The sequence below is a fragment of the Triticum aestivum genome, chromosome 1A, assembly GCF_018294505.1.
Source record: "Triticum aestivum cultivar Chinese Spring chromosome 1A, IWGSC CS RefSeq v2.1, whole genome shotgun sequence".
NCBI lineage: Eukaryota > Viridiplantae > Streptophyta > Magnoliopsida > Poales > Poaceae > Triticum > Triticum aestivum.
In genome coordinates this window covers 145,068,149-145,090,587 of record NC_057794.1, presented here as the reverse complement: position 1 = coordinate 145,090,587, position 22,439 = coordinate 145,068,149, and positions in this window count along the sequence as shown.

Sequence of the window (22,439 nt, the reverse complement as noted above, 5' to 3'; positions counted from 1 at the left end):
GGCTGCAACGTCTCATGTTGCAGGATATTCTGACGAAGAGTAAGGTACCGTTAGGGTCGCAAGTCTGCACTCAGCATCGCCAGTGGGCTATGATGGGACTCATCGTTATTTTATGCTACTTTCCGTTGTTTGATTGAATAAATCTAGCCAAGTGCTATGCAGATTGTTTTATTTTATACATTCTGGATCATACGTTGTAATAAATGATGCACTTGCTATTCTGGTATTCATCTATACTGTGTGTGCTAGCGAGTTCGATCCAGGGACTAGCACGGTAAGCACAGAGACTCAAATCCTTCGAGGTTTGGTCGGTACAGATGGTATCAGAGCAGTGTGTTGATTGTAAGATGTGACCCTGGAAAATGGATTAGAAAAGCCATAGGAGTGAAATTATTTTATAAACTAGTTATCCTTCTTACTGTTTATTAGTAAATCCATCAAGTATCTTGACCAGTTAAGTAGGAACTAGTGCTAAGACAACCATTCATGTTTGTTTTATATTGCAACGTTATCGTGTTAGCGTATCTGATTATGCCCACTTTCGTGGTATGAAGATACTAGATTGTTTGCTTGATTGGTAGTTGTTTGTTAAATTACATCTTGTCGAAATTATTTGACTATATATATAATACTATATTATGTTGTTTGTTATTTGTTTGTTTGTTGGTGTTATTCGCTGTTGTGTTTTGTTGGCTTGATCATATTATGCATATGGGTAGAATATATTTATATATACATAGCCTTGGCCCTATTATATCTATAACTCTTCTATGCTTGCCCACCAGATGCCGCCGAGGCATGATACTACATGCAATACAGCAGGAGGAGACAACAATGGCAATGGAGTACCACCATACATACAACAGGTTATTGAGGGACAGGCCCAGTTGATCCAGTTGCTTACTCAGAACCAGAACAACAACAATAAGAACAACAATCCGCCGCCGCCGCCACCTGTGGATATGCTTACCAGGTTCCTGAGGTTGAATCCTCAGAGGTTCTCCAGTTCCCCTGAACCTATTGTGGCTGATGACTGGCTCTGTGCAGTCAATAGGAACCTGAAGATGGTTGGATGCACTGATGCAGAGAGGGTGAGGTTTGCCTCACATTTGTTGGAGGGTCCTGCTGCAGCTTGGTGGGACAACTACTTGGTCACTTATCCCATTGCTACCATCACATGGCCTCATTTTCAGGATGCTTTTCGTGTTGCACATGTGTCTGCTGGTGCTATGAGTCTGCAAAAGAAGGACTTTCGCAGTTTGCGCCAGGGAGGTCGCACAATTAATGCTTATGTGGAGGAATTTAATAATCTTGCACGTTATGCTCCTAATGATGTTAACACTGATGCAGCTAGGCGGGAGAAATTTTTGGAGGGCCTAAATGATGACTTGAGCCTTCAGTTGACAGTGGCTGCTTTTAGGAATTGTCAGGACCTAATTGATAAGGCCATTGTGTTGGAGGGAAAGCAACATGCCATAGAGAATCACAAGAGGAAGTACAACAACAATAACAGGTATAATTCAGGACCAGAGCAGAAACCACGCACTTCATATCATGGTAATGGAGGTAATGGACATAATCATCATGGAGGTAATGATCATAATCATCATGGAGGGAATGGCCACAACCATAATGGACACCATCATCATAATGGGCACAAGAGTAACAATGGCAATGGCAGAGGTAATGGTAATGGTAATGGCAATGGAGGGAACAATAACCAGAACCACCAGGTTACACGTGCGCCAAGGGATTTGAGTCAGGTGCGGTGCTTCAGGTGTAAGGCTATGAGGCACTATGCCACAGATTGCCCGGGGGCGAAGAACTCAGGATCCAGCAAGCCAAACCCCTTCCAAAAGGGTCATGTAAATCATGTTAATGTGGAGGAGGTTTACAATGAACCTGATGCAGTGATTGGTAAGTTCTTGATTAATTCAGTACCTGCACTTGTTCTTTTTGATACTGGTGCATCGCATTCATTTATTTCGAGGGTATTTGTTGATAAACATGGATTGCCAACCAAAACACTTAGTATGCCTATTAGAGTGAGTTCCCCAGGAGCTGAGATGATAGCAGGTGTTGGTTGCCATCAGTTGACTTTGTCTATTGGAAAGCATGATTTTCCTACGGATTTGATTATATTAAAGTCACAAGGTCTGGATATTATTTTGGGTATGGATTGGTTGCAGTTATATAAAGGTCGTATTGATTGTGCCAGTCGATCTATCACTCTCAGTGCACCAGGAGGGAAGAGGATCAAATATGTGTGTAAGTATAAGCGTAATCAGGTGCAGGTGAACTCTCTTAAGGGGGGTAGCCTGGAAGAGCTCCCAGTTGTGAGAGATTATCCAGATGTGTTTCCAGAGGAATTGCCAGGTATGCCACCAGATAGAGATATTAAGTTTCTTATTGATTTAATACCGGGCACTGGACCTATTGCAAAGAGACCGTATAGAATGCCTCCTAAAGAGTTGGAAGAATTGAAGAAGAAGATAAGAGAATTGCAGGCACAAGGATTTATTCGCCCAAGTTCATCACCTTGGGGAGCTCCAGTTTTGTTTGTGGAGAAGAAGGATGGGACCTTGAGGATGTGTGTTGATTATCGTTCTCTGAATGAGGTAACCATTAAGAATAAGTATCCTTTGCCTACGATAAATGATCTATTTGACTAGTTGGAGGGAGCTACTGTGTTTTCTAAGATTGACCTTCGTTCTGGTTATCATCAATTGAAGATTTGTGAACAAGATATTCCAAAGACTGCTTTTACTACGAGGTATGGGTTGTATGAATATACTGTTATGTCATTTGGATTGACTAACACACATGCATACTTCATGAATATGATGAACAAGGTGTTTATGGAGTTCTTGGATAAATTTGTGGTTGTTTTCATTGATGATATATTGGTGTTCTCCAAGAATAAGCAAGAGCATGAGGTGCATTTGCGTTTGGTAATGGAGAAACTAAGGGAACATCAGTTGTATGCCAAGTTCAGCAAATGTGAGTTTTGGCTGGATGAGGTAGCATTCCTTGGACATGTTGTGTCAGGTAATGGAGTTGCAGTTGATCCATCTAAGGTTGCTGCAGTTACAGAGTGGGAGACACCCACGACAGTTGGAGAGATTCGCAGCTTTTTGGGCCTTGCAGGTTATTACAGGAGGTTTATTGAGAACTTTTCCAAAATTGCAAAGCCTATGACTGAATTATTGAAGAAGGAGAAGAAGTTTGTTTGGACTGATGAATGTGAAGCCAGCTTTCAGGAATTGAAGCAGCGTTTGGTTACAGCACCAGTCTTAACTCTGCCGGATATACATAAGGACTTTCAAGTATATTGTGATGCTTCTCGTCAAGGACTTGGGAGTGTTTTGATGCAGGAAGGTAAAGTTGTTTCTTATGCTTCACGTCAGCTTAAGAATCATGAGCATAATTATCCTACACATGATTTGGAGTTAGCCTTAGTTGTGCATGCATTGAAAACTTGGAGGCAATATCTTATTGGTAATCATTGTGATATATTTACTGATCATAAGAGCTTGAAGTATATTTTTACTCAGAAGGATTTGAACCTCAGGCAGAGGAGATGGTTGGAGCTTATTAAGGATTATGATTTGAATGTGCAGTATCATCCTAGTAAGGCTAATGTTGTTGCTGATGCATTGAGTCATAGGAGCCATGCTAATGCAATTAACATTGATAATATGCCACCCGAGTTATGTGAACAGTTCAGGAATCTCAGGTTGGAGATGGTTCCTAAGGGATATTTAGCAACACTTGAGGTAAAGCCTACTTTGCTTGCCAGGATCAGAGAAGCTCAAAAGAATGATAAGGAGATTTCTGAGATAAAAGAGAATATGGTTAAAGGTAAGGCAGAAGGTTTCTGTGAGGATGAACATGGAGCCATATGGTTTGAGAAGCGTATTTGTGTACCTCAAGATGCAGATATCAGGAAGTTGATTCTTCAGGAGGCGCATGATTCACCTTATTCTATTCACCCGGGTAATACTAAGATGTATTTGGATTTGAGGGAAATATTTCGGTGGCCTAGCCTGAAGAGGGAAATTGCTGGGTATATTGCAACATGTGATGTGTGCCAAAGAGTTAAGGCGGAACATCAGAGACCAGCAGGTTTGTTACAGCCATTGCCTGTACCTGATTGGAAGTGGGATGAGATTGGTATGGACTTCATTATAGGTTTACCCAGGACTCGATCAGGTTATGATTCTATTTGGGTAGTTGTTGATCGTTTGACTAAAGTTGCTCACTTCATCCCGGTAAAGACTACTTATACCAGTGCTCAGCTAGCAAAGATTTATATGTCTAAGATTGTTTGTCTGCATGGAGTTCCAAGGAAGGTAGTGTCTGATAGAGGTACTCAGTTCACATCTAAATTTTGGCGTCAGTTGCATGAATCCTTGGGCACCAGGCTGGAGTTCAGTACAGCTTTCCATCCACAGACAGATGGGCAGACAGAGAGGGTAAATCAGATTTTGGAGGATATGTTGAGAGCTTGTGCTTTGGACTATGGGTCTAGTTGGGATGATAATTTACCTTATGCAGAGTTCTCATATAATAACAGTTACCAGGCTAGTCTGAAGATGGCACCATTTGAGGTATTGTATGGTAGGAAGTGCAGGACACCATTGATGTGGGATGAGGTTGGAGAGCGTCAATTCTTTGGACCAGACTTGATCAGAGATGCTGAGGAGAAGGTCAAGTTGATTCGTGACAGGCTGAAGATAGCACAGTCCAGACAGAAGAGTTATGCAGATGCAAAACGTAAGGAGGTGACATATGAGGTACGAGACCGTGCATACCTTAGAGTTTCACCACTTCGTGGAATTAAGAGGTTTGGAATCAAGGGTAAGTTAGCACCACATTTTGTGGGGCCTTACAAGATCTTGGAGCGTAGAGGAGAGGTAGCTTTTTAGCTGGAGTTGCCAGGATCCTTGTCGGGAGTTCATAATGTGTTTCATGTATCTCAGTTGAAGAAGTGCCATGCAGAGATGATGGATCCATTGAGGGACACAATGCCACTTGAGGCAATTCAGTTGGAGAGTGATTTGACATATGAGGAGAAGCCTATTAAGATTCTGGAGATAGCAGAGAGAGTTACTCGCACCAAGACAATTAAGTTATGCAAGGTTCAGTGGGATCATCACACAGAGGAAGAAGCTACCTGGGAACGAGAGGAAGATCTCAAGCAGGATCACCCACACCTATTTGCTAGCCAGCCCGAATCTCGAGGGCGAGATTCATCTTAAGGGGGGGGGGGGTAGGTTTGTAACATCCCAATTTTCCTAAATTAGGATGTTAATAGATCATTCATATGCATATCATATTTTTTATTGCATTATTTTCTTTTTCAGAATATTCAAATCATTATGCAACAAAAGGCAATTTATTTGGAGTGGAGATACCATGACTTCTCCCATATTTTAAAAATGTTCATAATGTGCAAAATATTATTTCCAGTTCATCTGATATGTTCTGGTAATATTTGTGATCTTCAAAGTATTTTATTTGTGTGTTATTTTACTGTTTGTGTGGCCTTTTGCATCAAAATGAATTTCTAAAATTGCATTAGGTGAGGAACTAGTGTTCCTGTAGTTTATGTTAGTAGTATATATTTTTAGGTGCGTCTACGTATTTTTATTTAGTTTTTATATTGTGGTTTTATTTTAGTTATTTTTGCTGCTGTAGTTTTTGTTTAAAGAAAAGTAAAAAAACACAGCACGCAACACCGTAGCGCAGCGCACTACGCAGCCCAACGCCCGCGGCCCAGCAACACACCGCTGCAGCCCACAGCCACCACATCCCACGCGAAGCAGTACGCACCCGATCCGACCCGCACCAGCGCCCGACCCGTTGTCTCTCTCTCTCTCTCTGCCAGCGGACCCCGCCACGCACCCGTCCCCTACCCCGAGCCGGGCACTACAACCGCCGCATGCACGCGAGGCCGAGCCGGTTCGTCCCGCGCCCCTGGTCAACCCTGTGCAACCTAGGGACACCGTACGCGAGCCCAACTGCTCGAGGGACCCCGCACCCCCTCCTCGATCTTCCTTGTTGCCGCACGCGGGAGCTAGGGAGAAACGGATCTCGCGCCGGAGCTCCGCTGTCCGCCGTCTTCGCCGGAGGATTCCACCGCCGTAAGGACACCACCGGCCACACCGTTCACTCCCCTCGACCCTCCCCTCAACGCCGCACCTTTCTGACATACGCTCGTCGCCGGAATCGCAGCGGAGCGAGCCGCCCGAGCGAACCCGACGCCGCCGGAGCAGCGGCTGTTCATGTCATCACCGTCGGCCGCAGAGCAGCCCCCCGTCGTCGTTTGACCTCACCACTGCGTCCGCAACTCGAAGCTGCCTCCGCCCGTCACCTCACCTTCGCCGGAGACCCACCAGAGAAGCCTCCGCCGACGACGCCTGAGCACCGCCGCCGTTTTTCCCCCTGTTCTAGTGAGCACATGCGCCTAGCCAATCGGACACTGCCACTTGGCACTTCTCTACAGGGCACGCACAGGAGTTGCTACAGTAACGCATTAACTGTGCAGGAGATTTCTGTTGTTTTTGTTTTCTTTTCAGATTTTCACCAAAAACATCAACTAGCTATATCTTTTAACCTATAAGTCCAATTTAGGTAATTCTTTTTCCTGTGCACTCACAAAAATCAGCACATTATCATAGCATCAACTTTGCACATGTCTGCACCTTTCAAATTTGAACTCATTCGAGTTTGAATCAAATCTTCCGGAGGCCATAACTCTCAAACCGTTTATCAGAATTGAGTGATTCTTTTTGTGTTGTGACCATAGTGCCATTTAGCTGTTGTTAATCTTCTATTGTTGAGTTTTTAAAATGTTTTCCTTGTTGTTGGTTTTGTTTTGGATCTTTTCATGTTCCGGTGATTGATTTGTTGAATTGTGTGAAACGTGTAGATTGTCCGGAGTGTGACGCGAGCTATTGTCAGGAGTGTGACTTTCTGAACCAGAACCAAGGCAAGTTACATGTTGATCATCCTTTACCTATTGTTTTCTATGCATGTAGTTATATCACACTATGAATATATGCATGTATCGGAATACTATATTATTTTTGCTATGCTGATGAGCTATCTTCCCGTCTTTGCAAATCGTGGTAGTGGTAGGTTGCTATGCTTTGTAGACGGGGGTGGTTCGTGTATTCATTGAGTTTATGAGGATTATATATATTTAACAAATTGAGTACTAACTCAGGATTTAACTCACCTCTAGGCGGAACTGGTATTGCTTGGTGTTGAGGGAAGGCATCATGGGGTCTTGCACCTTTTCTAAGGCCATGCGCTCATGAGAGTGAACCCTAAGTGGAATGCCGCCCAGGTTCAAAAAGATCAGACAGACTTAGTGACTAGTAGCTTCCATGTGCGGCCACTGGCTATATGGGCTCTGGCTTAGTTGATCAGTTATTGGAACCCTTGCCCAGACTGTGTCAACAGATGTAGCATATGTAGGTGGGATGTGGCCGTCAGGTGGTTAAGGGAACCTCTTCTGAAAGACTTCGTCTCAATCTTCAGATTGGGTCCAGTGGGTAAAGCGTACAAAACTCTGCAGAGTAATAAAACTAATCAGGATTAGCCGTGCCCTGGTTATGGGTAAATTTGAGCCACTATGCCATTACAGTTGTAGGATGATCTTGACAGATGTGACACTTAATAATATTTGTGGGCAACTTAATAAAGGGTAGGTTGGAGTTGATTTTTCCAACTCAACCTTGTGTATTTATTTGTAGTAATAAAGGAACTAAATAAAAATTTGACTATTAGGTAGTTATTAGGATAAAATCAGCTTTCTGCAAAAATAAACCCCCAAGCCTTCCTTTGTTGTACTATGCATATACATGTAGGTCTGCTTTATTATTACTCCTGTGTAACTTGCCAATACATTCCAAGTATTGACCTATATGGCTACAACGTCTCATGTTGCAGGATATTCTGACGAAGAGTAAGGTACCGTTAGGGTCGCAAGTCTGCACTCAGCATCGCCAGTGGGCTATGATGGGACTCATCGTTATTTTCTGCTACTTTCCGTTGTTTGATTGAATAAAGCTAGCCAAGTGCTATGCAGATTGTTTTATTTTATACATTCTGGATCATACGTTGTAATAAGTGATGCACTTGCTATTCTGGTATTCATCTATACTGTGTGTGCTAGCGAGTTCGATCCAGGGACTAGCACGGTAAGCACAGAGACTCAAATCCTTCGAGGTTTGGTCGTTACAGCCTCTACTACTACACGTACGCGCCTCTACTACGACACGTGCGCGCCTCTACATCCACCAGTATATATGTACGTACACGTTCGCGACCAGAATGACAACACAGCGCTTCGACCAGGTGGGTCCCGACTGTCAGGCACTTCCTTGCCTGCGAAGATGTAGCTGGTGGGTCCCAGCAGTCAGTGGGGCAAATCATTTTTTTTTCCCAGATGCACTTCCTTGCATGCGAAGATGTAGCTGGTGGGTCCCAGCAGTCAGGGGGAAACGTTTTTTCGCGAATACAGTGGCCTGTCCGGTGGGTCCCAGCTGTCAGGTGGAGGAATCATTATTTTCCGCGTAATAAGGAGGCACTTCCTTGCTGCGGCCATGGACCCAGTTGTCAGCCTCTCCACGTACAGTCCACGTCCGATGGAAGTTGTTCCTTGACCACGTTGACCATGCCGCGCCGAGAGCACCAGGGCGGTGGACGACGGCGAGGCCTAGGAAGGGGACGACGGGGAGCCGGGGAAGACGCGACAGTGGAAGCCCGCGCGGAGAGGAGTACGAGGGTTCGGTGGTTCGGCTGCGGTGTGAGGCTTCTGTCGCCGCAGGGCCTGGCCAGCGGTGGGAATAGTAGGGGGCGGTGAGGCCTCCGCGGCAGCACAGCCGGCCACGGGAGGCAGGAGCATGCGGCATGACCGGCACTGCTTTGGGCGGCTGGAGCAAGAAGACCAGAGGTTGAAGAAGCACTACGGCCGCTGGATGGACATCGTACGGTCACTGGAGCTAGAATCGTTCATATTGACTAAAGTTGACAAAGGCCCCCGTCCCAGTAAATTTAGTAGGCCCACAAGTCAGCCTCCCACCATGGTGGGTCCCAACTAGCAGGGGGGTATTCATTTTTTTGTGCATAATAAGGAGGCACTTCCGGTGGGTCCGAGCTGACAACAGGGGGAACGTTTTTTTCGCGAAATACGCTGGCCCGTCCGGTGGGTCCCAGCAGTCAGGGGAAACGTTTTTTTGCAAAATAAGGTGGCCCGTCCGGTGGGTCCCTGCTGTCAGGTGGAGGAATAATTATTTTGCGCGTAATAAGGAGGCACTTCCTTGCGGCCGCCTGGACCCAGCTGTCAGCCTCTCCACGTACAATACTCTTCCGATGGAAGTCGGTCGTTGATCACGTTGACCACGCCGCACCGAGAGCACCAAGGCGGTGGTCTGGACGATGGCGAGGCCTAGGAAGGGGATGATGCAGAGCCGGGGAAGACACAGCAGTGGAAGCCCGCGCGGAGAGGAGTACGAGGGATCACTGGTTCGGCTGCGGTGTGAGGCTGCCGTCGCTGCAGAATAACAGGGGGTGTGGGTGAGTAGAGGCATGGCCTGGCTAGCGGTGGGAGTAGTACGGGGCGGTGAGGCCTCAACGGCATCACAGCCGGCCACGGGAGGCAGGAGCACGCGACACGACCGGCGCTGCTTTGGGCGGCTAGAGCAAGAAGAACAGAGGTTGCAGAAGCACTACAGTCATTGGATGGACATCATATGATCACTGTAGCTAGAATCGTTTATATTGACTAAGTTGACAAAGCCCTTGGTACGCGTCAACTTAGTAGGCCCACAGCTCGGATTTGGCAGAGAACAAATAGCCCATTTGCGATTTGTAAGAATGTACAGCCCATTTTTTAATTCTAATAGAATTTACTATAGCCCATTTACAGTTTGGTAAAAGTACCGCCCAACTTCTAGCTAGGACAATGATTAATAATTTCAAACAACCGCTCAAAACAGAATTTAGAAAAAATTCCCACATTTTGAGTGGATCCGAAATATTTTTATCCGAAATTTCTAGTTAGGTCAAATATAATTTCAAAATAAAGTTGTATTACGTTAAAATCCAACGAAATATTGCGCGCGCAACAAGTAATGAAATTAAAATTTTCAAATTCCAAAAATAATATATTTTTCAAACTAATTACGTGTTTGGTGCATAGTAACTGTCCAGCTATTATAATTACATCCCATTTATTATTTCTTAAAGTCCATTTTCTTGTTAAGCCTAATGCATACCTCCTAGGAAAGTTTGCAGCCCAGCGGGGCGAAGAATAACAAGTTGACCCGGATATTGTGTACAACTGTCGGCCCAGTTGCATTGCTGATGTTGAAAAAAAGGCCTGTGTAGTACAGTACAACCTAACATGGTTACTCAACCCACATTCAGCGACGCCGGAAAGGCCCAAACAAGGCTTCTGTACAACTTTTTGAAGTCACTGAGCTCAATTAATAACTTAAGAAAAAAGTTAGATTACAGTGGAACCTAATTAAAAGTTGTCACGAGCAAATAAATAATTCAATGGGTCCCACTTGTGCGTCTTCGCGTGTGTGTGCGTGTGTGTGTGTGTGTGAGAGAGAGAAAGAGATAGAGAGAGAGACCCATCGATCGATGCTCATAAATACATCTTTCAGCCATATGCATTGCTGATGCTCAGTAAAAACTTATATAGTTGACACAATCATATAGAACATCATAGCACACTGAACTTGCATACAAAAATTTCTCGCAGGCGGCACAATCAGGATGGAAGCAGTGGATCGCTACGGGAAGGGCTATGTTGAAACCAACGAAGTTGTACATAACGGTTCATCGTCTTTATCAATGACGGGGAAATATCTTGAATGTTGTGCAAAGAAAACAGACAGACAACACAATAAGTTCTGCTAGCACATTAAGTTGACGTACAACCCTTTCTAAAAAAGTTCAGGTACAAAATTAGAACATGTCACAATCAAATGTACTGGCATATCAGTGCTTCACACCCATAGCTCGGATTTAACTAGTACTCCCTCCGTCCGGGGAAAGTTGTCCATAGGGCAGTGTATTTGTTTTTTTGCAAAGAAAAACCCCACAGAGTTTTAAACACGTCACAAAGAAGTCCTCTCCTTCCTTCCTCCTCCCCCATCGCCCGCGCCTTGCAGCCATCGCCGGCTACCCACCTGTGCCGCCGCCCACCTGGTTCTGAGCCGCGACCAACACCAGAACCATGGCCCAGCCCACGACCAACAATAGCGCCGCCGCCCGCTTGCACCTGTGTCGCGGCTTACCACCTACACCGTCCTCCATGAAGGCGACCTGCGCCGGCGCCCTCCTCAAGCTACGCCGCCGGCCCCGTTGAAGGTCGCCGCCCATGTTCGCCCACCTTCGCCACCCACCCGCGCCTCCAATTTCGTCCGCTTCGGCCGCTGGCACCGTGGACAATTCCGACCACTCCCGCCTCTCATGCTGCTACTGGTGGACGACGCCGGTGTCGTGGACCTCTGATGCTGCTTTTGCCTTTTCCCCTGCCTCGCCTCCGCTGCCACTCCCGCCTGTGCTGGTGAGTCTGCCCCGCCCGCCTCTGCTACTGCTGCTATTCAATTTGTTGCTGTGAGTCTGAATTTGTTGTCCTCAGTACAGGCGGAGAAAATTCAGTCAGGGGATACAAAGCTAGAGAAATAATCCAGGACAAAGGTTGTACACTGCTGCTAAATGATGAACAGATTATAGTGAAAATTTAGTTTGATGCCATCAAATTCATTGAGTAATACTCTTGGCATTCTTGGAGATCTGCTAGTTTTTGGAAGTTTTTCTTGCTACAGTTAACTGAAAATGTTCAGTGTTCCAATACTGTAGAGACACAACAATGCCTGTAATTCAGTTATGACTCCTTTACTGAAACTGGTGTTTGCTAAAACTGAGATGTAAACTAAAGGAGTTTGTGATTTGCAGAAGCTGTAGCATACTCCAACAAGTGATAAATGCACTCAAAAGTTCACTGAGAAAATGCAGAGGCTGCTCACTTGTTACTGAAAGTTTTCTGGAGTGATAAATGCACGCAAAAAGAAGTTCAGTTAACTGTTACTGTTGCTGTATGAATTCCAACCAGGTCAATTTGTTGTCAATTACTCTGTAATACTCAAGCAGGTTTATGCAAAATGAAGATCAACCATGTTTATTTGGATCATTTGAATTTATTTGCTTTATTTGGATTTATACACCATTTGTCCAATTGCAAACATACCTAAAGTTTCCAATTGTCCAATTTCAGTCATTCATTTTACAGAGAGCTAAGCATAGCCATGACTCTTCCCTAAATATTCCTGTAGAATCAATTCAAGCAGCACAAAACTGAAAACTGAAAACTGCTACAACCCCTTAACTAAGAGTTGATAAAAACATGTCCCTAAAATTGGAATTATTTGAATTAGCTAGGTTTATTATTCTTCATATACAGAAAAAGATGAATATTGTTCATCTACTAGTTACTTCAAATTTAGAACTGAATAAACACTTGTCATCTTCAGTAAACACTTGTAAATCTAGAATGGTTTTAAACTTAGAATGCACCAAGTACTAATATCCTTTGCCAGGTTACACACCATCTACTTGGAGTAGACAACAAGATTCATAGAGACATGCACGCTTCAATAGACTTGTGAATGCTAGCAAAGTGATAAGTAAAAACTTGGATGTTCTCAGAAATATAGCACCAGAGGACATTAAGTGAACTGGCCTGTATGCTAAAGGCAAGTAAATGCCACCTTCTTTTCTTCTTCGAGCAGTTGATGAACTGGCCTATATGCTGCAGCTACACATAGGTTTTGTAGAAAATGCACCAAAAGAGTTACACACGGGTGAAGTAAGTGGAAAGCAACATTTAATCTCCACTTCTTTTCTTTTGGTAGTGAAATTCAATCTGAATTTTGTAAGCATAGAAAATGCACCAATACTAAACATTTATTCTCACCTCCACCACCATCTTGTCAGTTTCGACAGTGTGTGTATGGAGTAGTTTTGACGGCGGTATAATTGTGCATCATGTAAACATTATGAGAATGATTAAGGGTTCAGCAATAAGATTATAATTATGACCAGAACAGAGGAACAAATATCATGGTTAGTTTTATGTAAAAAAAATCAGAAATGGAGTTACTCACTTGAAGTTACTATAGTTACTCACTTGAACTTACTGTAGTAGTGGCCAAAATTCAGAAAAGTTACTAAACAGTAGAAGTAGTGGCCAAAATTCAAAGTACTAAAAAGATTCTACACTAAATATACAGTGTTATCCATGTTCTGTATCCATGACATTTTTTTATCTGTTTGCATGCATAGGTCCCACCTATCAGGAAGGATGGGCACGTACACGAACAGGTACGACTCATCAGTCTACCCGCATAGCCTTTTCGTTTAGTCTATCTAGCCGTCTAATCAACTGCCTGCACGCCACTTCTCCTATTTACTTCTCCATCGGGAACCGATTCTCCTCGGCTTCTTCACCTCCCCTTCGTCCTCATTTGCATCCAAACCCCACTGTGTTCACATTGTTTTAACCTTTTTAAATAATCATCTACTACTTCAGTTAGACTAGCCATCTAATCCTAATTCTCCAAACCATAGCCCTCCATTCCAGCGGTTCCAAATGGCGGAAGAGATCGAGATGCAGGTTTTTAGTGTCCAACATGTCCTCGTCGAAGGCTCGATGCGCATAGTTGCCACCATCACCGTCCACCCAAGGGTTGTTTGGTAGTGGATCAGCAATGTATCCAACTCCCTTGAAAAGGTAGAGACGAAGGTCATCGGTGTTGACGCAGAGTACACGGAGCGTGCCCCTAGGAAGATCCAGTGTGCCGCTGAGGGAGTCCTGGATTAGGGGGTGTCCGGATGGCCGGACTATACCTTCAGCCGGACTCCTGGACTATGAAGATACAAGATTGAAGACTTCGTCCCGTGTCCGGAAGGGACTTTCCTTGGCGTGGAAGGCAGGCTTGGTGATACGGATATGTAGATCTCCTACCATTGTAACCGACTTTGTGTAACCCTAACCCTCTCTGGTGGCTATATAAACCGGAGGGTTTTAGTCCATAGGATAACATACAGAACAACAATCATACCATAGGCTAGCTTCTAGGGTTTAGCCTCTCCGATCTCGTGGTAGATCTACTCTTGTACTACCCATATCATCAATATTAATCAAGCAGGACGTAGGGTTTTACCTCCATCAAGAGGGGCCAAACCTGGGTAAAACTTCGTGTCCCTTGCCTCCTGTTACCATCCGGCCTAGACGCACAGTTCGGGATCCCCTACCCGAGATCCGCCGGTTTTGACACCGACATTGGCGCTTTCACTGAGAGTTCCTCTGTGTCGTCGCCGTCAGGCTTGATGGCTCCTACTATCATCGATAGTGATGCGGTCTAGGGTGAAACTTGTCTCCCCGGACAGATCTCTGTCTTCGGCGGCTTTGCACTGCGGGCTAATTTCCTTGGCCATCTGGAGCAGATCGAAAGCTACGCCCCTGGCCGTCAGGTCAGGTTTGGAAGTTTAAACTACATGGCTGACATCCACGGGGACTTGATCTTCGACGGAGTCGAGCCACTGCCGAGCGCTCCGCACTGTCACGACGGGCATGATCTAGCTCTGCCGCCGAACAGTGGCTTGGAGGCCGCACCCGCATCGACTTCGACCCTTAATTCGGAGCCAACTGCGCCGATCGAGGATGGGTGGTTGGACGCCGCCTCGGGGGCTGTGATCCCAACGATGATCGAGCCGAACACCAGCCCCGCACTCCGCGAGACTTGTGACTCCAAGGAGCCGGACTCCTCCCTGGAATCCGAACCTTCCGCGCCCCTGCCGATCGAATCCGATTGGGCGCCGATCATGGAGTTTACCGCCGCGTACATCTTTCAGCACTCGCCCTTCGGCGATATTATGAAATCACTAAAGTCTCTCTCTTTGTCAAGAGAGCTCTGCCCGGGTCATGGCCAGCAGGATTGGGATGCGGAAGATGAAGAAATTCGACGCCCACCCACCACCCACTTTGTAGCCACTATCGACGATTTAACCGACATGCTCGACTTTGACTCTGAAAACATCGACGGTATGGACCACGATGCGGGAGGCGAAGAAGAACCACCGCCCACAGGGCGCTGGACGCCCACCTCATCATATGACATATACATGGTGGACACACCAAAAGATGACGACGAGGAGCGGAAGGACGCACCGAAGGCTTGTTCCCTCGAGAAGCAGTCAAAGCGGCAACGCAAGCGCCGCCCCAAATCCCGCCTCGACAGAAATAACGATCACACAGACCCAGCGCTGGAGCAGGGCGAACCGCTGCCGGACAACGGCAATCCGAATAATCAAACCGAACAAACAAATTCTATCAAGGATAATAGTCCGGATGACATAACGCCGGACAGGAACCCGGAGCAGCAGAATGCCCGTAAAAGGCTTGTTGCCACCGTGAGGAGTCTTAAAAAGTAGAAGCAAAGGCTCAAGGCTGCGCAAGACACACTCAAATCAGATGGAGTAAAATACTCAACACAGCAGCGAGGTACGTCGACAATCGCCCCTCCAAGAGCTACCCAAAGCAGAAGCTGCTACCTGAATTCGATGAGGAGGCCTCAGACCCCCACAACCAACTATCAAAGCAGCCACCTGGCCGGATAGACGACCCCTCTACCAACACAGAGCGGCATACAACGCCACTCACAATACAACACACGACCCATGCGAGGGCTCGCACCCAAAGGACGGTGCAACAAGATCCATCTATGGACCACGCAAGCGCGCCCCAGCATACAATACAGCACAACAAACATCCAAACAACGCGGTACACCCAGCTATAGGGGTGCCGCACACCCCCTATGTTTCACCGATGAGGTGCTGGACCATGAATTTTCAGAGGGATTCAAACCCGTAAACATAGAGACATACGACGGAACAACAGACCCTAGGGTCTGGATTGAGGACAACATCCTTCATATCCATATGGCTCGAGGAGATGATCTCCACGCCATCAAGTACTTGCCCCTCAAGCTCAAAGGGCCAGCTCGTCACTGGCTTAAAGGCCTCCCCGAAAGCTCCATTGGAAGTTGGGAAGAGCTCGAAGACGCCTTTCGGGCAAATTTTCAAGGGACTTATGTCCGACCTTCGGATGCGGACGATTTGAGTCATATAACTCAACAACCCGGAGAGTCAGCCCGAAAGCTTTAGAACAGGTTTCTTACTAAAAAGAACCAGATTGTTGACTGTCCGGACGCCGAAGCCTTGGCAGCTTCTAAGCATAGCGTCCGTGACGAATGGCTCGCCAGACACCTCGGCCAAAATAAGCCGAGAACGATGGCCGCATTAACAAGCGTCATGACCCGCTTTTGCGCGGGTGAGGACAGCTGGCTAGCCAGATGCAGCACCAGCGACCCCAGTACATCTGAAGTTAGAGATGGAAACAGGAAATCATGGCGCAACAGCAATAACAAACGCCGGAATAAAGAAGACAGCATGAAGGGCACGACAGTAAACGCCGGATTCAAAAGCTATCGGCCAGGTCAGCAAAAGCCGCCCTCTAAAGGCACCAGGGATGAACTGTCCAGCCTCAACAAAATTCTGGACCAAGTATGTCAGATCCATAGTACCCCTGGTAGACCTGCTAATCATACCCACAGAGAATGTTGGGTCTTCAAGCAGTCCGGCAAGCTCAACGCCATACACAAGGGGGAGGATACACCAAGTGAAGACGAGGACAAGCCTCCCAAGCAAGATACTGGGGAACAAAACAAATTTCCACCAGAAATCAGAACAGTAAACGTGTTACACGTGATCAAGGGAAAAAACAACGCAACACTCCCAGGAAAATATACCCAAGTGCCTGTCACCGCGAAGTCCTGCCACTGGTCGTCTCAACCGATCACTTTCGACCATCGCGATTACTCGGCAAGTATCCCACGTGCAGGATGGGCTGCCCTGGTATTAGACCCAGTAATTGGCGGATATCACTTCACACATGTCTTGATGAACGGTGGCAGCAATCTAAACCTAATATATCAGTATACAATCCGCGGGATGGGGTTAGACCCAATAAAAATTCGCCATAGCAATACTACCTTTAAAGGAGTAACGCCAGGCCCAGGGGCTCGTTGTACGGGCTCCCTCCTACTACAAGTTATATTTGTCTCCCCTGATAACTTCCGTCGCGAGCATTTAACCTTCCACATCGCTCCGTTCCAAAGTGGCTATCAAGCACTGCTCGGACGCGAAGCTTTCGCTCACTTTAATGCAATACCACACTACGCCTCCCTCACACTCAAGATGCCCGGTCCAGGTGGCATCATTTCAGTGAACGGAAATATCAAGCGATCTCTGCGCGCTGAAGAGAGTGTGGCTGCCTTGGCAGCCGCACACTAAAGGCACCCGGACCAGAGAAAGCATCCAATAGGCCATCAAGACCTCAGACACAACTAATCAAGTCCGGCGCCGCTGTTTATACTGAATAAATGGTCACACCACTATTTGTTAATACAAGGGGCTCAACGCGCGCAGACAAGTGGCAATTTTTTCTCATCTTGAATTATACATGGTTTCTTTAAAAACTATATTTTTGCACGACAACTTTTTCACCTAAATTCCTCTCTTTTACAGACAATCATCATGCTACACCCGTCCAGGATACGGCACAATGGAGACACAGGCGCAGACGTGCAGCAGGGACCCACTCCAAGGATTCTTTTTAGATTAAGACCCTGCGTAAACCTTTTTTACTGTCTCTTGTTGATACATATCCAACGTTGAGAAGGATGCTGACGTCTTGGCATGTGGCCACGCCAGAACAATGCACGTACCTGGACACAAGGGGCTTCTTACAAAGGCCATTATTTAGGCCCGGTTTATACCATAAAGACCGAATACCTTAGGGAGTGTTCGGCGTCGCGAGTTTGGCCCTATATGCATCAGCTCTGAATCATTGTCTTTGGTCAAATGTTGGGTTTGCCCGGCTCCTGTGTTTTGGTGCCTTACGTTCCGCTTTACCGACTAAGGTAGCACCAGGAGAACTACTGCGATTGTGCCCTGGTTCATCCGGACGAGCACCTCAGTAGAGAAAGCCGAAAACTGACCGTCATGATATAGCGTGAGACTGGTCAACCACTCGATGACCTATTGGAATGTTAGAATTCCTCCGCCTTAATGAAGGGCCATTTTCCAGCCAGGCATGTACGCACCCCGGGATCGGGAGAGTGCAGAGCCACCAGGGGCTATCTAGTAGCCCCACTGTCAAACTCCTATGGCTAAGTGAAAGTGCTAAAGCATTATAGTCCGGTTGCCTCGCTCGCTCCGCTATCACCTCCTTAATAGGACCAAGACGTTGGGTTAAGTGTGAATGCATGTTTTTTGCGAGCACCTCCGCATTATATGCGTGGGGGTTGAAGCCGACGGCTGCAATCTTTCAGGTTATACACATGTATACGTAAACGGCCGCTCAGGAGACATCATATTACTTTCAAGAAAAAGTATAAAAATAGCCTTATAAAAATTTATGAAAGCATTTCTCTTACAATGAGATTACATATCACTCAAACATAATATTTTTTGAGAACTGGGTCTCTATCAAACGAGCACCCTCAAGAACTTCTTCAAAGTAGTGCTCAGCAGCCATTCGGCCTATGGCCGAATCCCGCGCTGCAACAGTGGTAGCATCCATCTCCGCCCAGTATGCTTTAACACGGGCAAAGGCCATCCGTGAGCCCTCTATGCACGCCGACCTCTTCATCGCATTAATGCGCGGCACCACGTCAAGGAACTGCTGCACCAAGATGAAATAGCTATTCGGTTTTGGCCTTTCCGGCCATAGTTGATCCACAACAGACCTCATGGCGAGTCCGGACAACCTATTCAGTTCGGCCCATTCGGCTAATTGGTCAGTCAATGAAAGCGGACGCTCGGGAGAATGTAATTGTGTCCAAAACAGCTGGTCCACTTCACGGTCCGTCTGAGCGTGGAAGTACTTGGCCGCATCGGCAGCGTTCGCTGCCAAATCCATATACACATCCTCCGAACTCCACAGTCGATCCAGAGGGGCATACCGTGGATCTCCGAACTTCCTCCGCAACATAAAGGATTTCCCAGTTACAATATCCCCGGCTTCCCACAGCTCCTCCTTCTTCGCCCTCATAGAATAGCGGATGTCTTTTCTCGTCGCAGCAGCCTTCTCAAGGTCCGATGCCTTTGCTAGGTTTTCCTTTTCAAGAACCCGACAACGGTCGGCGGCGGCTTTTTATTCTATGGCCATCTTGGCCATCTTATCTCCGCTCTCGCCATGCACGGCCTTCTCGGCTTTCAACTCTTCAGCCACCTTCAAAGCAGCCGCATTACCAAACCTCGCTTGTTCCTTGGCTCGGGCAAGTTCTGCCCGCAAGGCTTCAACAGTGGCAGCTCCATCTGCAGTCACAACATATTAAAGATATTGGCATCATGCTGCTCTTACTATGTGGCGTTTACCAGATAATGACACTTACCCTGTGCCTCGTCAAGCCTTTTGTTAACAAGCTCGATGTCGGCGTCTGCCGCATCCAACTGCCGTTTGAAATGGGCAAACTCGCTAGTCCGGCTAGCCACCGGAGCTTCCATCACCTGCACATAGAGGCAGTATGGTTATTACCTGGGAATATGATCCTCTATTCGTCGTTGTTTCCGACGACAACCAGAGTCTCAGGGGCTACTATCTACACAGGGCACACCTAGCATGTGCAGGACTATCATACATTATTTTTCATACCTCAAAGCCTGTCAATAGACTCATAAAAGCTTCATGCAATCCGCTTTCGGCGGACGAGATTCTCTCCATCACCGTATTCATCAGCATACGGTGTTCATCTGAGATGGCCGCTCGTCCCACCAACTCCCTCAGAACATCCGATCGCACACCAGATGGTGCCGGACTCTTTTGTCTGCTCTCTTCGGGAGCCGGACAATGGGAGCTTCGGGGGTCAATGGGATTATCTTCTGGCCTCACCGGACTCGGAGAGGCCCTCCGCGATGACACTTCGGGGTCGCCTGCTTCCGGAGCGGAGGAGTCCGGAGGAGGCGTTTCGCTCTCCATCATCTCTGGAAGAAGATCCCCCGAAGATGAGCTCATTTGAGAGGGGCTAAGGCCCGAACTGCAAAGATATATGCGGTGGTTATTTTCTAGAAGAAAAAGATGGCATACCTGTACTATTAAAGTGTTTCGGGTCACTTACGACTCGCTGGAGAATTGATCCCCCCCCAGACTTTGTGTGGCAAAAGCACCCCCCCAAGATAGGACCCTCTGTGGGAGACTTCTTCTACCGTTTGGAAGCTTCAGCTTCTGAATCCCCGGGCGCAGTCCTTTTCCTCCTCCGGTCGTCTTCCTTCATGGAGACGCTCGCTCCCTCGGTTAGAATGGGCAGCGTTGGGGGCCCGCGTCCGCTCGTATTATCCTCCCCGGTATCTTCCTTCAAGGGCTCCAGGCAAGGTGCGACCTGGAGCATCTTTTCCAATATCGGATTGTCCAAACCCTCAGGGAGGGGGGCCGAACACCGAATCAACTTCGCCTTTGTTAGCCAGTCCTGGTCAAAAAGAAAACTCTCAGAAATAACTTCGTAACAAATGAGAGATAGTATGTTCGGCCGGAAGATTCCTTACCTGTTCGGCGGCGAGGTTACTGCTCAGGCCCACGTCCTCGGTGATTTCCGGACACTCTACCTGAGGTCCGAAGAATGACTTGTACATCTCCTCGTGCGTCAGGCCGAGGAAATTTTAAATGACACGCGGTCCCTCGGGATTGAACTCCCACAAGTGAAGGGGCCGGCGTTTGCAAGGCTGGACTTGACGAACCAGCATAACTTGTATTACCGCAACCAAACTAAAATCTCCATTGAAGAGATCTCGAATGCGGATTTGCAGTATAGGCACGTCCTTGGCTGGACCCCAGCTCAGACCTCTGCTGATCCATGACATCAGTTGTGGTGGAGGGCCCGAGCGGAAAACAGGGGCAGCTGCCCACTTGGCACTTCTAGGAGCCGTGATGTAGAACCACTCCTGTTGCCACAATTCAGACACCTCTGGAATGGAACCTTTGGGCCATGGAGCTCCCGTCATCTTGCATACTGAGGCACCTCCGCACGATGAATGTTTCCCCTCGATCATCTTTGGCTTTACTTCAAAGGTCTTGAGCCACAGGCCAAAGTGAGGGGTAACCCGGAGGAAGGCCTCACACACGACAATAAATGTCATGATATGAAGAAAGGAGTCTGGAGCTAGATCATGGAAATCTAGCCCGTAATAAAACATCAAACCCCTGACGAAAGGATCCAGAGCAAGGCCTAGACCTCGGAGGAAGTGGGGGACGAACACGACGTTCTTGTTGGGTTCGGGGGAGGGGATGGCCTGCCCTTGGGCAGGCAGCCGATGCGAAACCTTGGCGGTTAGATATCTGGCCTCCCTCAACTTTTTGATGTCTTCTTCCGTGACGGAGGAAGGCATCCATCGACCTTGAAGGCTAGATCCGGACATGATTGAAGGTTCGAAGCACCTGACCTGAACTTTGGGTGTTTGAGCTTGAGGTGGGGGAAGGATTCGATTAAGCACGGGAGGGAAAAAATAAAAGCCTTGTCCCTTTATAAAGAGGGTGAATTTCAAGTGTCCTCTCCATGGCCGTTTGGACTTGCCTATAGTCTAGGAGTCCTAGAAGCGGTTGGGTTACCCACGCCCGTATCGATGAGAATCCTGGAATAAGGGGACACGATCTCTGCTTTAACAAGACGTGCCAAGGAAACCGCCTCGCATGACACGCTGAAGTGGGATAATAAAACGATTCGGATAAAGGCTTGGCCGTGGTGTTGTCATGCTACGGAATACGTCAGCAGATTAGATTGGTGTGAACATTATTCTCTCTATGGCAATATGTGGAAATTTATTTTGCAGAGCCGGACACTATTCTTTGTGTTCAAAATCTTCTATGAAGTACTTGGGGGAGGAACCCGCCTTGCAATGCCGAAGACAAACTGCGCGCCGGACTCGTCGTCATTGAAGCCTGGTTCAGGGGCTACTGAGGGAGTCCTAGATTAGGGGGTGTCCGGATGGCCGGACTATACCTTCAGCCGGACTCCTGGACTATGAAGATACAAGATTGAAGACTTCGTCCCGTGTCCGGAAGGGACTTTCCTTGGCGTGGAAGGCAAGCTTGGCGATACGGATATGTAGATCTCCTACCATTGTAACTGACTTTGTGTAACCCTAACCCTCTCCAGTCTCTATATAAACCGGAGGGTTTTAGTCCGTAGGACAACATACAGAACAACAATCATACCATAGGCTAGCTTCTAGGGTTTAGCCTCTCCGATCTCGTGGTAGATCTACTCTTGTACTACCCATATCATCAATATTA